General features: G+C 33.4%; 1 protein-coding gene across 1 annotated transcript in view; it reads right to left on the bottom strand.

Moving 5' to 3' along the window:
* Positions 1-8,404, bottom strand: part of LOC118735937 — a 155,478-nt gene extending 147,074 nt beyond the window's left edge. The window contains exon 1 of the mRNA XM_036465978.1: positions 7,552-8,404. The gene's annotated coding sequence lies outside the window, so the exon portion shown is untranslated. The remainder of the gene's footprint in view (positions 1-7,551) is intronic.
* Between the last annotated feature and the right edge of the window lie 7,638 nt (positions 8,405-16,042).

Below are 16,042 nucleotides of genomic sequence, written 5' to 3'. Positions count from 1 at the left end.
GGAATATTCTTCATTTTTCAGATAGCGCTCACAAAGAAGAAGAAGACGAAAAAAATTTTCTGCTACTTTCTTTTTTAGCAAATAATTATGAATAACAAATACAAAAACGACCTTCTAGCCCATTCAATTGTAGCAAAGTAAGCGCAAGTTTGAAGTAGCTAGAACCTACCGTTGATTTTTTGAAATTTTTTTGTTGACGGTGTCAGTCATTTTCTTTCATAAAAAATTGTTCGACGACATAAAACAAGTAATTTTTAAAAAACAATTAATTTCGTCATGATCCAATGACCGGATCTAAACCAACTTAGTATGAAGCGATACCACCTTTCTTTTAAACAAAGAATTATAGAAATCGTGGTACATAAAAAAAAAGGAAAAAAATTATTCCGACGAATTGGTAATATCCTCCTATTTTTGAAGTTGGTTAAAAAGTAGCGGAAAAAAATTAGTTTCATTCAAAAATCTTATTTTTGCGAACGCCAACTGAAAAATTAAGATTGGGACTGAAATTTTGTGACAGTTATTTTTTTGTGGCCGACAACGAAATTTCCAAGTCCGAAAGATAAAAAAGTATTTCTTTTATTTGACACAGTCTAATGCACATACAAACATACATACATACATACATACATACATACATTTACACACATGTGGTCAGCGAAAATTTTTCACTTTTACCATTTTTACATCGTTTTTTATTGTTACTGTGGTGGAGTGCATCTTTTTCACTACTTGCAATGTCATATTTTCACTTAAATTTATTTGGACGCCGGTTTGCTTTATGCGTTTTAGCGGTCAATATGTAGCTGCATAAAATCGCTTCACCCACTCAAGCGTTTGCGCATTGTGCATACCTGCAACATTTTTTGCATTTTTTTTGCAAAAGTTCAAATTTTTATGACTTTTTGATTTGGCAGTTTATTTAAGTAATTTATTTATGGAATCGCTGGCAAAATTCAATATTTTCTTTACAGTATCGAATTTATTGAAATGCTTTTGTGCTACGCACACATGTGTTAAGGTTTTTGCTTTCTATTTTATGCTTTGTGCCATTATTAAATATTTCGAGCTGATGAAGCTGAAAATTGGCGGTTAAATTTTTAGTCCCGTTGGCCATGGCGTATAAGTAACACTTATTCAATTCTATTGGTGCGTGCGAGGATGTTTGTTGTGATTTGTTGTGCGCTCAAATGCATATATGTAACGCTTGAAGCGCTATTTTTGCCACATTATCGCACTTTAATTTGCAAAATTTTTATATTGTTGCATTTTCATTAGTTACCCCCATTTATTTGGTGAAAAATGCTGCAGAATTTATCCTGAGGCCGCTCATTACGAAGTGGAAATCATGGCAAAATTTTATTACACAGTACACAAGCATACATCGGTTGAGAGTGGTTATTTTTATTAAATCTATTGTTTAAAAAGCAATAGTAACTAGTTAACTCAGTTTTGAAGAGTGCGCAAAGGTAGCTTTGAAATAACATCAACCGGAAATTCTAAATCAAGAGCTCTTATAACACGAATAAAAAACCTATAGAAATATGTTTGTATGTATGTATATATGTGGAAGGACTTGTGTTACCAATTACCGTATAAAGATTTGTTTTTCCTGCTTCCAGTTGAAACTTCCCTCGCTTTTAGGTTTATTTCTTTCACGCTTGTGAATAAATTAATTCAAAAGAATAAATATTTCCGCTTGCGTGACTTTGTTTTGTTAACTACGCACACAGCGTTAATCAATAATGCATTAATGAAAAACTGAAAGAAAACCCAAGCGTATTTCGCTCTCAAACACATTGTGTGTGCTGGAAATTGCTCAAGGGCCTAATTTATTGTCCTTTGAAAGCGAGCTACTTATATATGTGTAAATAGTAACTTCCGTAAACAAAAGATTAATCGAATTCAATGGCTTTTCATTAGCACATAATTTGTGCAAAGCAGATATGATGGCGACAGTATGCTGCCAAAGAAATAGAAACAACTGAATGCTTGCTGAAATGATTGTGTTTTGAAAGAGTCCAAATCGGGCACTGATATTTAACATAGATAATTTAACATCGATATTCGTAAATTATCTATTCCTACGTTTGTTTTGCATATACATACATACATACTTAACAATGTTTGCTACTATTGATCTTTTAATCGATTGTATTATCAATATACATATACATATTTATCGATATCATTAGCCGTCGATTAATCTAGATTGGTTCGTTTTGACAAGAAGAATATTTTCACCATTTAATGTTGACACTTTTCCACAACTCAGCAGTTTTGGCAGCTATCCTGAATTTGAAATTTATTTCACCGCTGGTCTGATTGATTTCTTATGTCAGTCTACAATGATTGTCTCGTAAACTTTTAAAATGAAAAAAAGACGTTAACTTTCAAAAATTACAAAGCAGCTGCGACATATATTCTGCAAGCCGCCATTTTTTTTTTTAATTTGGTGGCACACTCTTGAAACTTCACAGATATGCTGTATTTGATGTCACTTTTCATTGTCGCTAATATGAACATTCTATTTGAAAACTTCCCAAAGTAATAAAAACAAAAACAATTATGATTTTTTTTTTTTTTTTTTTTTTGTAGGTGTAGATTCATATTGGCACTCATGTACATACTCTGAACGTGAGCAGATTATTTCACAGGCTTTTTAATGTAAAATAAAGCCGTACTGGTGTACTTCAAAGGGCATCTGTAATTTCATTCGTACAGCGCGTGCGCGCAATGAATCTTTTGTGTAACCACATTTTCTATTCTATACCATGTTTACAAAAAAATGCCTTACTTTTCACTGTCCCAAAAATTAGTTTACTATATAAATATAAATATAAATGTGCATAATTTTTACACCAATCTAAATAAATCACTTCTCCACAACTCAGCAGCTTTGGCAGCTATGCTGAATTTGAAATTTATTTCGCCGCTGGTCTGACTGATTTCTTATGTCAGTCTAAAATGATTGTCTCTTAAACTGCCCGCTTGTCCAAAAGTTCCATTTCGTTTTATTATTTAATTTCGACTTGTTGTAAAGAAACGAAGTTGGTTGGTGAAAGCGTGGAAGATTTAAAAATTGAAGCCACAAGATGAATAGAAATTATATTGTTGCGCAGCAAAGAATCTTTTTCTTCTTGTTCTATTTGTTCTTTTTCCTTTTGTGTTTATAATTCGGCTCTAGTTCTAAGCCTTTTGTACTTTCACATTTTGACTTGTAAAATATGCATGCAATTATATGTACATATGTATGTATATATCGTCACCTTAATTCTCAAAGACCCCACCCAACCAACATTTTCTTTTTTTTTTAATTTTACGGGAGAAGCAAAAGGCATTTTAAAAAAAAACTATCAAAAACTGGTAGGACTTTTTGAAAAGTGGCATGTAACTCCGTTGTTTTTGCGTACTAACACTTTAACATTTTTATTGAAAATGTACTTCAATACCTCCTACCAAAATCTGTGAAAAACGCTGTTTCGAGAAAAGCTTTGGTTAGGGCCTTTGTGAATTAAGATAACGAACCTTTTGTCTTCAATCTGGAAGTTAACCTCTGCTGGTATACAAAATTTTTTTTTACAGCTTTAATGTTTGGCCCAACTCCAACTCAATAAAAAAACCCTAAACCTTCAAAAACAGAATAGTTAAAAAACCAAAATACTAAATACCATAAAGCAGGCAACTTGTTGCTTTAAAGCTTCACCCTTGAGGTTATCTTTTTGCTTCCACCTCCTGTATTGTGTATCTGCCGTCACAACCAATTTGGGACTTTCAATAAGTTACATACATAGTTACTCGGCATTGGGAAGCATAGTTGATTATGCGCCCTTACGGTTCGTTGCTTTTCTTAGAAATTCGCGTTTAACGAAAGTGGTATTGAATTTCAACAATACAATTTATGTAGCTATCCGTCTTGGTACGCACGTACACGTGTGCATTTTTATGCTATAAACAGGCCATTTTCTCAATTTAGATCTTTTTTTGTATAAGCATTTCATTTCTTCACCTACGCGTAATGGCCATCATTATCGGTGTTATATTAAATGGTATGCCAATATAAGCTTCGAAAAATGCCGTATGCCTTATATTAAAAGTTATGTATAAAGTAAATGTATTTTTATGGCATGCTATTTATAACCTTTAACGAGCAGATACCCACAGACGAAGGTTATTATGCGTTGTATGAATTTGAGAACGTTTAGGGTAAAAGTCTTCAAGGCCAATTTGCCAAATATAGATATGAATTTATGTAAAAATGTTTAATGTAGTAAATGCCACTACGAATGAATCGATTGGAATTAGCATGCATATTTTGTAGATTATATTCAACAATTTTATTGAGCTTGAGGTCGTTTTTAGTGAAAATTATTGTGGAAAAAAACACAATTTACACGCTTGGCAGAAGTTATACCTATTTCGGAGATGTCCGGAGAAGCAAAATTTTAAAAATTTTATATCGCCAATATGGACACGTGGAAGAATACTCTGTTTTCAAAAATCATGCTCCGGTTTCTTAGTGCATATATGCGTGTACATTAGGGTGCATCACAAAAAAAAGTGGCAACTTTTCCACCGGAAGTATAAATTGCATTATATTTTAAGACTCCAGCCAAAATATTTGGGAAAACTATTTAGATTAATGGAGCTAGACCGATTTGATACAATTTTTAAACATTTTTTTGCTAACCTCTTAGGCTTAAACCCTTATATCATCTGAGGTGATTTTTTAGAAAAAAATACTTTTACATTTTCAGATAGGTCAAGCTCACGTAAATTTTAATCTATATATATATATATATACATATATACAGTGGTGGAAGAAAGAATAGAAACTTTTTACTTTGACCAGTTTTAGCTATATTACTTTGTTTCTTCGATGTTTAATGTTTTTGTATAAAAGTCTAGCGCAATATATAACACACACTATATAAATCCATATTTCAAAGTTTATACAAAAATTATAAAAATTCAACAAATTTTAACAAAATCCCCCAAAAATTTCAAACTTTTTAATATATAATATAATAAGTCTTAAAGTGTAACATACTTTCGATGAAAAAATAGTGCCGACTCTTTTTGTATGGAGATTAATGCACCCTAATGTACACTAGGGTGGTCCAAAAAAAGTACAGTCGGAATTTTAATGCTCTCACCCCCTAGGATTGTTCTATAACGAAAAAATATACCCTATTTTTTTTATTTTGAAATCAAAAAATATTTAGAGGTCACTCAAGGCGCTCAAAATTTTCCTTGTATTTTATATCGATGGCTGAGTGGAAGATGGACCTATCTCGGCCGCCAGTTCGAGAACGCCCTATCTCAGAAAACTTTTTAAAGAACGCCCAACTTCAGAATTTTATTGAAAAACAATCTATTTCAGAATTTTGATGAAAAACACTCATCTCAGAAAGAACGCCCTATCTCAAACGAAAATACGCTGATATAGGGCGTTTTTGAATCGGCAGCTGAGTTAGGGCATTATTCAACCCAATTCTCAGGTAGGGTGTTTTCCAATCAAATTCTGAAGTAGGGAGTTCTTGAAAAGTTTTCTGAGATAGGGCGTTTTCGAACTGGCCGCCGAGATAGGTCGAACTTCCACTTCGCCACCGATATGGAAAAAACAACTTTTCCTAGAAATCGTATAGAATTCTTTAAAATTAATATTTTTCGATTGGAGAACTCTGGTTCTCCTCAAGACTTCATTTAACAAATTTTTTAATATTACAGATTTTTTATTGGTCCCACCATTGCATTTTCTGGGGTTTTTGGTGGACCTATAAAACAAGGAATGAAACCGAAACCCAAACCGAAACCGTAACCGTTTAAAACCGTTTCGTTTTTCAAAACCGGAACCGAAACCGTAACCGTTATCTTGACCTTGACCAATCACAGGTTTCAATCGGTTTCCAGAAATTTACAAAAATTATAAATAAAACTTTCTTTGAAATAAATGATTTATTTAACCAAAATCAGCAACATTTTGCTAAAATTCTTGTTAAGTAGTAAATAAGTATGGCAAGGTAACTTTTCGCAAAAATCTGCTGATGACTTTGTTGTTGTGAATCGAGGATCGATTAATTATATTTAAGTAGTTTCTTTCCCGTACGCAATGCGAGATCCCGCGTGTACCCAAAATAGCCCAGAAATCATGCCTGTACTCAACAAAATGGTTAATAGAGAGCGAAAATTCGAGCGTATTCGATCGTAAGTGTATTCTTCTTCCTGCCCGAAACAGCCCGAAATTTTCTCCGAGTAAAAATGGATAAAGTGTCAAAGTGCATATCAGCTGTATTGTGTTTACATGTTGCCTGCATTTACTTGGTGCTTTTAAGGGAAAGTGAATGGCCTGTTGATGTATTTTCAATATATGTACTTAAAATCAAATGTGTGAAACCAAAATTCAATTTCCAAGTGTTTGCATTTAATGCCATGTTCTGACCGACAACTAAAACATATTTCCTTCATTTTCTTTTCATTTACAACCTTTAACTTTCATTCTTATTTTGCTTTGGCCAGGCAATTAACAATAAATCCGAAATGGCGTATTAAAGATGATAAAATATGACTTCCACTTCGATAAATAATCGAAAAAAACTAGTGAAGACACCGATTGGAATGAGTGGAAAGTGAGTTTTCAAGTAGTTTTCAGCGAAAACTGGTTTTCGTTTAACAGATTTTATATGGACGAAAACACAAGTTTTAGGTCGAAAACCAGTTTTAGCAACGAAAACATGTTTCCGATGTCGGTCAGAACATGGTATAAGTGACAAAAACAAGAACAACGTGAATCAGCTGTTTATCGACTTGTGGGCACGAAATGTGGGTTTTTGCGTTTCCGTACTTCTGAACTTTGTTCCATATTTGAAAGAAAATGTTTCTCCTATTCTCTAATTACCAAATCCGGTCCGGATTGTTAGGGAAAGAACCTAGTGTTGATATTATCAGTGAACTGTAATTTTCGATTTTCTTTCCTCAACGTTTAAGGACATTGTGATTTAAATAATATCAACAAAATTTCTGTGAAAAACCGAAACCGGAACGAAACCGAAACCAAAACCGAAATAAATTTTGAAGAACGAAACCAAAACCGAAACCGAAACACTTGGCAAAACCGAAACCCAAACCGGAACGTTATTTTGAATCGGTTTCATTCCTTGCTATAAAATATAGTTAACATGAATAAATGATTAAATAAACAATTGGCTATTATTATTGTGAACCTTCTGAAGAGAAACGGAGCTTTCCAAACAAAAAATATTGCTTTTCAAGAATTCTATACCATTTCTACGAAAAGTTATTTAATTCCGTATAAAATTCATAGAAAACTTTGAGCGCTTTGAGCGACCTCTAAATATCTTTTGATTTCAAACTAAAAAATAGGGGCACTTTTTTCGGTAACTCCGACTTTACTTTCTCACATGTACATTGTACAAATATACACATAAAGCCTTTAGTGAGAGAAACAAGGTTTCCCTTAATTTTACGAGCCTTTTGAATCCTGCAATTTATTATATCTTGCTGCTTAGCATTCTAATAAATCTCACTTACCTGCTTGCTTTATCCAAATACGCATCAGGAGATTTCTCAATACGCAGATGCTCGCAGTGATTGAATATTTGCTTTCAGCTTCGAATGGATTTTGCCATGCCCATAAGCTGTTGGGCTTTATACTCTAAGCTTGTTTACAAACAGTCAAATACATTTTGCTTTTTCACTTATCCAGCACTGTTTTTTTCACACACACAAACAAATACTTTTGATTTCGATTTGATGCGAATTGCTACTTGCTACTTACTATTGATAATACGTATTTGTGTTGTCTGGCAGGAGCACAAATCCATATCCATGCAGTGGATGTGATTGAGGATTTGTCCGTTGAAATATATTTGCGCATTGGTTCATATGTTTGCAGATTTGTTAAAACAGCCTTTTTCAATAAGCTTTCGATTGACTTTGAGCGATGTATTTTATATTATTTGCATTAAGCTTGCATTAATCTTTCAACGTGTTATTTTTTTTCTTGTTGATCTGAACCCCTACTTGCCTTAGTTTTACTTTAGCACTTAAATTTTAATATTTGCACATTATGGTTTTCAATATAACTCGAACAGCATTTAACTATCCATCTCTTCGCTACTTTGCACTACTTTATAGTTGCCTTGCTACTTCATTTCCATTGGCTTAAGTGCTTACCGTCGCACACAGCTCGTTTGCTAAACTCGGATAAACTCTTTAATGCTTCGTAAACTGTAACTTTTCCCAAATTTTTATTTTTACACTCTTATAATAATGTATTTATGTATGTGTATATTCGAAGCGACAATTTCTCGACCAACAACCTGCTCAATGCATTACAAGTGCTTTTTGAATGGTTTTATAGTTATTAAGCATTTATTATAATGTGCTCCTAAAAGAATGGCAATATTGAAGTTTTAAAAGCAGAGCAAAGCGCAAAGTGAAAAGTTATTTCATTTCGGCTTTCTTTTCACTAAAGCAACTGCTTAATAATAGAGTTGTAAAACTATCGATAGTGCCGCCAACGATAGATAGTTTTCATGTTTCCGAAAAAAACTATCGTTACTCGTTGATAGTTTGCAGCAATACTATCGATAGAGTCAAGCGCTATCGATAGTCAATGTTATGTTAACAACTGTTCCAATTTAACCGGGACAGCATCGAAATACAAAAAAAATAAAAATAAAAATGTTGAGAATATTAACACACTTTGTGCGGTTTTCTTAAGTAACTTTTAACTTTAAAATTCACCTTATGTTTAAAGATTGCTTTAAAATGTATAGTTCCTTCCTAAGTAATGCGTTTTGGGCCAATCACGCATAAGAAGCAAGCATTAGATTTCAATGTACTTTTAAACATGAAAAATTCTGAAGAATCCCGAAAGTTCCGAAAAAATTTCGCATGTCTACAAAATTGCCGGAAAAATTCTGAAAAAGCCCCAAAAATTTCGATAATTTTCTAAAAAAAAAAATCGAAGAGTCCCGAATAAGCCTGAAAATATACTGAAAAATTCCTAAGAAAACTGCGAAAAAAAAACTCAAAAATCGAAAACCTCAAGAAAGCCCGAAAAATCAGGAGCCATTTGAATTTATTATCAATACAAAACCAAAACATTACCGGCTATTTTTCGAAAAAAATTGCAAATTTCACCTCGAAAAATCAAAAGCCAAAACAAATATTGATACTGTTTTACCGTAACCGAAATATTTGAGTAAATTTATTTAAAATAATAAGTTTTATCAATATTTTTGATTATTTACAAGCGACTGCCAACTAGCATCGCTGTAGAGCAGAGTAGCTTAGCTCTTACGTACAAATAAAGAATAAAAGATAGACTTCTACTTTGCTTTTCTGCCAAGCCAATTTTCTGATTTTATGAATGCCCCTATTGAATAATATTTAAGTAATTTAAGATAATTCAAAAAAATTTTGATTTGCACTTTTTTGAGTTATGTAGCTTTATGAACTAGTGGCATACGACGAATACTTCTGAGGAGTGAAGCATGGCGTATACGTAACATTTTGCTAATATAGTTGGATTAGTGTGTCCTCCGAACTCAAAAGGGAGCTGAGGGATGCTTTATATTTTTTATTTATTTATTTATTTTTAATAAGTTCTTGGTTTTTTTTTTTGCATCGATTTGTCAATTTTTATTATTTTATCCCATACTGTTATTTCTTTAAGATGCAGTTTGCGTATTTTTTTTTATTTATTTTACTTATGCCAATTGATAAAATTAGTAGTATATTTTTTGACAACTATGAGGCGAAAAAAATTGCCGAGCCGGCACAACATCTTTCAACTCAGAACTTTGCTACTGATTGGCACAGGCCCAGACTTAATAAATGAGCTAATAATAGAAAAAAACACCATTTTCATTTCATGTTTTTTTTTTTAGAAAGTCTAATATTTCACCTGCCATCTGGTTTTGCCCATAGCTATTTTATTTCACAGTTTATATCTTTATAAACATTCTATTTTCATTTGGATTGCACACATTCCGCTGCATCGAATTCTGCCGAATGCTTGTGAAAATTTTCCTAGTTAGTTTATATTTCCGTTTTTTTTTTTGTTTTTTTGGTAGATTTTTTTTTTTATGTATTGCTTACTTTCATACAACAATGCGCAGAATTAGCTTGTGCACACAAACTGAATTTCATTTAATCGCATGCGAAATTGTTTAATAATTCATCCAGTCGATCATTTACTTTTTTGTATATTTTTTTTTTTGGGGGTTTTTTCACACCCACCACATCCTAATAATATAAACAAGTAACGCGCGCACAGTAAATACAAATCCAAACACAAACAACTACCACTTGCTTGCAGTATTTCAAAATAAACAAACTAACTGTTGTTGTACGTTTGTGCGGTTAATGCGCGTACGATTTATTTTGCACACCGCCGAATACATCCGTTCACTTTGCACTGATAAAACCGTCTGTTACAAGCAATGCTGAACGAATGCTTAGTAAGCTTAGCAGCACTGGCATTGTAACTAACGAAAAGTTGTGGGCTGTGCTGTTGTAACCAGAGGAATTCCATGTATCGACGCGCCCACCCTACGTTGCGCTGTTAAATGCTTACAGAAGTGCGCACTATTCACTGTTACGACCAACAGCGTAATAAGCAATTTGCGCTTTTACTCGTAGCTGGAGTAACATAATTTTCATCACATGCACCGCCGGCAAAACACCCACCCACCCACCATTCTCTCGTGCAAAACATATCGCAGCGCCCCATAAACTCATATACATATGTATGTATGTATGTATGTATGTATGTATATACTTTTTTAGCATAGCATAGTTACTTATGTTGAGGCAGGTTTTGGCGCCGTTGCTGTCACGTGTTGTTCTTTTTCTCAACGTATTTTTCTTACTTATCATTTTTGTTGTTGACTTGCAACATTGTTGCTGCTTTATGGTTGTACTGAACTTGAACTACATACAAAGAGTTGTGTGCCGCTTTTGGTGGTTTGTTTGGCTGTTTTTTATTAGTGCATTTTGTTGTTGGTGTTCTCTGTCGCCGGTGATTGTGCTCTCATTGCTTTGCAGATATGTAGTGTTGCCGCGCCGTCTCAAGAAAATGTATCACTGACCAAGCCAAAAATGTATCCAAATGTATCCAATTTTCTTTTTTTACATATACATCTCATAATTTGTAAGAAAACCAAACATTTTCTTGACAAAGACATAATTTAATCTATCCTAAGGACTTGGAATACATGTACATAAAATTAAACATTTGTAATTTCAATTTATAAAGTACATTTTTTGTGCATAAGTATTTTGCAAAGCAAGTATAATAAATAGCAAGTACACTCTAAAAAGAGCATGTAAAACTACTACTGAAAAGTATCTATTTTTCAACAAGAATCTGTATACGTATGAGATGTTCAGTATTTGATTTTGAACTTGAGATCTTTAAAATATACACATAAATACACATATATAGAATGTTTAAAATTGCAAAAATTTTTAAACTAGAAATACATTTCCTACTAATAATAAACATTACTTTATTTTAATATAACTTTTTTATAACTTCTACCGCTTAGACTTTGTTGCTTTTTCAATTTTTCCTAATAAACAATCGTGGTACAAAGCTCAATAAAAATATTAAAAATAAAATGTTAACAAGCCACAATAACATTGACATAAACAAATTTTTTTAGAGTGTATTTAAAGTCTTTTCAGTAAAATTTATACAAGTTTCCTTAAATAAATCAAATTTAGTTTTTTAAACGACATTGAAATCTTCTTTCTTTTTAAATTAACAAATGAAAATATGTGATATGAAAGAGATTACTACAGAAAGAGTAAAATTTACTTTATATATATCGTCGTTTAAAGTACAAAACCGTGTATCGTCATTCTGCAAAACCGCGTAACTGACATTTGCTACCAAAAATTGGATTTGCTCACACAAGCTCTTGGCTTCGTCCTGATCCATTCGTCCTGAAATATACCAGCCAGAAATGCGATTGCTCTATAAAAAAGGGAACCATTTTAAAACATAAGTGTTTTTATTCTTTAGAAAATAATTTATGCAACGTCACATAAGCGGTTTTGCATTATCTTGATACGCGGTTTTGCATTTTGTTGATACGCGGTTTTGTACTTTAAACGACGATATGTACCTATATTAAGATCTTGCTTAAAGCATCCTTTTAAGCTAATTAACACAATTGCGCTTGTACCTATTTTAGTGAGATCTCTTCATATGTTCATTGCTTCGTTCACAAAAAATAAAATGCTTTAATTTCACGCTTAAGTGGCGATTCTTAATACGTTTAGAAAACGTAATGCTTTCTACCATCTTTACTGAAAATCGATTTTTGAACGAAAAAAACTTTATAGGAAATATAAAATTTTGGCCTATTTAAAAAAGTATCCACATTTATACTGACCGAAAAAAATAAGTATCCCGCAATAATTCGTCTAAATATGTATCCAATTGGATCTATTTAGATCCAAACGGCATCCCTGGTTGTGGGCTTTTCTTTGTAGGTGTGTTGGTGCTGTTGTTTACATTGCTATGAGTGTTGCCATATTATGGCAAAATTTTTATTTTTTTTTTTATTTGACAACATCATTAAGCAAGTACGAGCAAAGTTTTATGAAGCCAATGATAAAAAATTAGCAACAGAATTAACAAAACACTGCTGCCATGCTTGCTCTGTAAATGTAGCTGTGTTAAAAAAAGTTTACAAAAATATTTCTTAAAAAAATTGTTTCTTTTAGTTCCTGAATTTCTATTTCTTCTTAGAGGTTATCTGACTAAGTTCGTTCTAATAGCGGAAGAAAACATAATAGGGGTATTCTTAAAGTCTTGCAAGGCCCTTTCATGGTGCACGGATCGCGTGGTAAGAACCGGTTTCCCAGCCTTGCAAACCGTGCAATCCGTGCACCGTGCAAGGGCTTTACAAGGCTTCGAGAATTCCGCTAACTTGAATGCATTTTATCAGTTACAATGATATTCAGAGCCAATAAATCCATGTATTTGCAAAATAAATAAATACAAATTTCTGGCAACTGTTTTTGTGCATATTATTTACGCTCTCTTTACGCAAGCGCATTGCCGTTGGTAGGCGGTAAACTAATAGATACGTATCCAATCAAGGGTAACCAGAAAAAATGTTTTTGAAGTATAAATATAAAATTTAGTATGCGAGTATGTGTGTGGTAATAGAAATTGAAATTATTGTACAAAGTTTGAAATTTGCACTTATATGGTTTTTGTTAGATAAGGAACTGAACTTTAATAAGAATTTAATGAGCCATAAAAAATCAAAAGTAAAGTAGGCAAAATTGGAGAACATGTTGATGTGCTATCTTTTGTCGCAGGCTGTAAATAAATATTAAAAACTGCTTAAAAAAGGTGGCGATAGATGCAAACTGGATGTGCCTAAATGCGCTAAAAGCGAGATATGAAAGAATTTTCGTTTGGTAGAGTACGCGAGGCAAAGCGAGTCATTCTCTTGTTGCCTCAAATACGAAGAGTTACTTTACTTACTTATATGTACATCCAGAAAAGGTAATGGAAGCTTAATTTAGCATAGTTGTATGCAAAAGTAGCAAGCACTTCAGGCACGCAGGAAATGTTAAATAGACTACTTTAAATTTGTCAATTACAAATCACTTTTATATTGTGAGCGTGATCACGCGTGAGTTTGATATTTTTTATGCGTGAGTGCCGTATTATCTTTCAGTTACTCCGGTTAGGCCATGTATAGCAGCAATGCCTGCTTGATAGGCATGGTGACTATCACAAAGTAGTTTATCCTTCAGATGCGTGCCCCTGATATTAAAATCAATTAGCTTTTCTAAGGTTTTGATTAGAAAAGAGCTAAAGCTTATGGGTATGTGCGCCTTTGGGAGATTTTGCCTGCTGCTACAGCATACATACGCATATACCATCTAGACCAGGGAATTTGTATGCACTAAACGTTGAAATAGCCCACCGCTAGCTTTCGCTGTTGACGATTCTGCACGCTAGGCCTCTTGTCCTTTTGTCCACGTGCACTGCGCTAACGGTGTTCCTGTTAGTACTTGGGCCTTGTATAATGCAGTCTGAGAAGTGTTTATCCAATAGAAGCCTGCTAGTTTCCCCCAGGTGTAGCAGTTTAGGTTCCGTCATAGCCGGTTCGAATGATCCAATTTGAGGGCCTTCTGTAGGAAAGAAGTCCAATGCTATGACTATCTTCAAAACATCGATATGTAAATGTTTGAACTACATATGTATGTATGTAGGTACATATGACTTTTTTGATCTTAATAAGTAAAAACATGCAGTGTTTCTAATTAGGATTGAAAATGGAGTTTCAAAATAAGAAATACTACATAGTAGGACTGGCAAACGATCGATACTAACGACACGACTATCGATGGTTTCCGTCTGACGATAGTTCTTCTTGTCGTCTTTTGTGGGCATTTTGTTTTTTTTTTCTCCCTTGTCTAGCAATTAATTGATTTTATACATATCAAAGCGTTTATTTGGCAGATATCTAATTAGGCAAAGATGTATCAAATTGCCTGTTTGGCTTCTTAAGGGTGAAGTACACCGAACAAGTGATTTGCTTCAAGGTTTGACCAGCAAATTTTTTTGATCCAGAAGCCGCTTTGTTGAAGTTTGATCAAACTGCTTTTGTTGTGTGGCAAAATCGCCTCATTCGCATTACAATTTTCATCGAGTAAGGATATTGGAAAGAAAAATGGAAGAGGACCAAACCTTTTTACAATATGAACCGAAATAAGTCAATAGTAAAAACAATTATTTTTAAAGCAAGCTTTCCAAACATGAACGAAATCGGACCATAAATACTGGTTTTTCAAGTATCTCGACTCCTGCACCACCTATCGGATTAACTCGTTTTTCGTATTGCATTGTCTGGTTATGAGCCGACTGTGAAGTTTCAAGTCTCTAGGTCATCGGGAAGTTGGTCAAAAATTTATAGCAAGATTTACCCCTAACAAACCTACTTACATACATACATACATACATACATACATACATACGTACATACAGACCAAGTTAAATAAAAGCTTTTAAAAAAACTATAATTATCTGCTTGGACGAGTCTGGCTTGTATGGTGTATGGGGAGATAAAAGAAGTAGGTTTGAAAATGTGTTCTCAAAAAAAATGTTTAATGAAGTTATGATAATTTTATTCAAATTCATTGATCAATTAATTTTTCAGAGCCTATTCGAATTAGCCCTAGTTAGTAGAGCAGAACTCCAGGCCTGTTAAGCTGAATTAAGTGCTGAAGGCCTGAAAAACCGCAAACATTTGGTGTGGAGCTCCACTCTTATTTTAAACCGATACTATCGAAAAACTATCGATGTTTTTGAGCAACAGTATCGGAAACTATCGATGGCTCGAACTATCGATAGTTTGCCAGCTCTACTAAATAGACAGAGTATTTCATTTGTGCTTTTGAAATTCATTAATAAATAACTGCCTGTATTCATAAGTATAGAATATTCTGGTCTGCCCTGGTCGATCTCCATCCAAAGGAAATTATTCTAATTACCAGCGACGCGCTACTTGGCATACATGGCTGAAAATAATAAGCTTTCAAACCAGGGAGAGTAGTCATATAATTTTTTGCCTCTTTTCTTAAAAATTTCATACAAACAATCTAGTTTCTAGAGGATTTATTAATTTTAAATGTAGCCTTATAGACTGAGTCAACTTATTGCGTATTCTGCATTCAAAACTATACCTACATGCATACACATAGACACATAAATACATACATACATATGTACATACATGGATGCATTAATAAAATGCTGGTGACAGCGGTGTTGGCAGCCCACCGCAGCCAACATCGCTTAACCTCCGCTTAGTTAGCAAAGCATTCAATGATTGTATTTATTTTCATTTTTACTTGAACTTGATATTGAAAAACTTTGGTAATTGTTGTGTGTGGGTCGTATTGCTGATAAGGCGTTCAAGTTCTTAGGAACGCCCACACCACAGCAAAAAGCACCAATATGTTAGCAACAAAAGAACAA

The sequence above is a fragment of the Rhagoletis pomonella genome, unplaced genomic scaffold (genome assembly GCF_013731165.1).
Source record: "Rhagoletis pomonella isolate Grant_MI unplaced genomic scaffold, Rhpom_1.0 Rhpom_scaffold_00003, whole genome shotgun sequence".
In the NCBI taxonomy this organism is placed as follows: Eukaryota; Metazoa; Arthropoda; class Insecta; order Diptera; family Tephritidae; genus Rhagoletis; species Rhagoletis pomonella.
Note: the sequence above shows the minus strand (reverse complement) of the source record. Positions and strands in the feature narration are given on the sequence as shown.